The sequence below is a fragment of the Oryzias latipes genome, chromosome 15 (genome assembly GCF_002234675.1).
Source record: "Oryzias latipes chromosome 15, ASM223467v1".
Lineage (NCBI taxonomy): Eukaryota > Metazoa > Chordata > Actinopteri > Beloniformes > Adrianichthyidae > Oryzias > Oryzias latipes.
Window position 1 is genome coordinate 9,391,947 of NC_019873.2, and position 2,684 is coordinate 9,394,630.

At 36.5% G+C, this 2,684-nt stretch overlaps 1 protein-coding gene across 1 annotated transcript in view; it reads left to right on the top strand.

Moving 5' to 3' along the window:
* Nucleotides 1-2,684, top strand: part of LOC105357330 (cadherin-1-like) — a 66,857-nt gene that overhangs the window by 36,028 nt on the left and 28,145 nt on the right. The window lies entirely within an intron of this gene.

The window sequence follows — 2,684 nt, forward strand, 5'->3', positions numbered from 1 at the left end:
AAAGCTTTCATGCTATAGGCTCTTTAAGGTGGTGTTATTGCCTCAGAAATGTTTTTCTCAAATCCATATTTTTTCCAGATGTTGATCTACCATCTAGAAAGGTTTGAGGGCTTGAATTGTACAACAAAACCTATTGGAATGCAAATGATTAACATCAAACAAAGCAAAGAAATGTTACACTGCTTTGTAACATTGAGATATGGCCAGTGATTATTGCTTGGGGATCACATCACTGTTTTATATTTATAACAACAATTTCTCCCAAATCTCTAAACTATCTCTATTTTTCCTTGACCGCAAAGTTCTCTCCATCAAAACCCTGATTTAAATTTGAACCTGAGGGATTTTTGGTCTACACATTTGGTCCGCTGAAAGTGAACCAGAGTTCGTTTCCCCCAATAATCCGGAACAAATTTTCCGTCTGAAAACAATCAAGCAGACTCTGATCCAGGACCAGAAACTGCTCTCTGACCCATTTTTGGAGGTGGTCTCAGACTGAGCTTAAATAAGTAGTAGTAATAGTCTGAAAATAATCCATCCTCGGAGCAGAACAACTGAACCAAAACGGACACTGTTGCCGGTGGTCACGTGATCTAAACACAGTCACAATGTAGCAACAGATGAGCCACGGACAAATATAAAGCAATGATTGGCTTTTTATCTAACAGAAAAAAGGGTCCAACTCCTTAACACTTCTAACGGGCTTTTCTGTGTCTCGGTGCTGCTGTGATGTTACCCTAAAAGGTACCTTGTACTTCCTTAATGGAATTTTACTTAAAAAAATGCCATAACACCACGACGATGAGACACAGCAACCTATTGAAATGTTGTTGGACGAATTCAAGCTCATTAAAACATTTTTTAATGTGACACACATTGCTTTTTACTGTTTCTAAAATTGATCAAATTGGTGATTTTCAAAATTTTGTATTTCAATAAAGGAGACAGTAAAGGTACTTTATTGGTTCCTGATCTACAATCTTTATTACCCCACTCTAAAGACCCTCCACAGAAGTAAGTGAGTTTTGGAATGTAACCATACAGTACTGTTCTGGACTGTGATTTGTCCCCCTCTTGCTGTTGGATTGCTCCCCCTACTGGGTCAGTTTGTTATTACCTCCTTGTGATGTCAACAGAGCATGACACTGAATTTTTATTTGGGTGTAAAAGACCGCCACTTTATTTTGCTTTTCATTCACATTTTTTTCCATCTTTATTGAACATAATGTCAAAGCACAAAACACACAATAGAACATCAGCCGCAATAACTAATGTTATCATTCCAAACTTATTCAATAAGCCTGACACTGAAAGTGGTTTGCTTACACTCAGGTATCACCACATGACCACAATGGGATGTGAAATCACCATCCAGTCTCATCCACATTTCCAAATTATTGTGTAGACTTTAGAAATGCTATTTAGGTTGATTGTTTATTTTAATAATTATTTGTGTTGTAAAAATTAGGATTGGAAATTTTTTGCTGCTTTCATTTGTTTAAACTCTAAATTATATTTCTGAAGGATAATAATTATTGTATGTATTCATCTGTTTATAGTTTTATTTAACTACCAGTTTAATAAAAGGAAGTGTTTGCAGGAGTTTGCTGAGGAACAAAAGATGCTTGGCAAATGTGAGAGAATTGAGGAAGACCTGAAGAATGAACAATCTTCTAATGTCAAGAATGTTGAGTTTCATTTTTGACCCTCATCCATGTCTCATAATTCAGTTTGGAATTTTGTGAATTTGTGCAGCCATTGCGCAAAGAAAAGAGGGATTTCAGTGCTTGTTCACAGCAGCAGTTTCTTCACATCCACCTTTTAAGTTTCATGGGTCTGCTCAACGCACTAGATGGCAGCATCACACTATTGAACGCACACCTGCATTTATAAGTGCAAGAGAAACAGGAGTGCTCGTAAAACATGTTCAATGCTCAAAATGCATGTGGTCAATTAAACAGCAAAAACAATATGTATTTTTATCTGACTCCAGTGAAGTCTGTGTCTCACCAGCCATAAAGTTCACTGCATGATTCTGCTCAAATCAGTTTCTGCAGAAATCTGTCAAACAGATTTGATTTTCCAAATTACAGACTTGATTGTTTATTATATTTGTGAACATGCTACATTTCTGCTCACTGCACAGTGTTTGCTATGTGACTGGCTCAAAGACCTATTTATCTAAGACTGAAATGGTCAAGCTTGACCGTTATAGATGCAGCTTCTCACTTTCTCTTTGGTCTTTACGTTCTTTATGTTTGTGTCAATGTGATACTACATTTTCTGTCTGTTTTTGTCTCATGGCTCCATGTTCTGACGATGATTTTTTTTTTGTCCTCTGACCCAAAGTTGCGGTTGTTACCTTTAAAAATTCCATTTCTGGCCGAGCAGTTTTCATGGTTTTCTCCACAGCCACACAAATGCAAGTTGTTGATCATTTTGCATCGTTACTTTTGTGGGATGCTTTTAAAATAATGATTTAAAAATGTGGCTTAGTTGTAACAAATGTTTAATTCAAATTTGAAATGATCATCTATGAGTTAATTTTCCCCTATGTATTAGATGTTCAGCTGATTGTTCTATGCGGATGTATGGATTTACCACATTTGGGTTGATGTGTTTGACTTCTGTTTTTTTTGTATCAGGAAGTCTGACTTACAACTGAAGGCAGCAACTCACTGCTG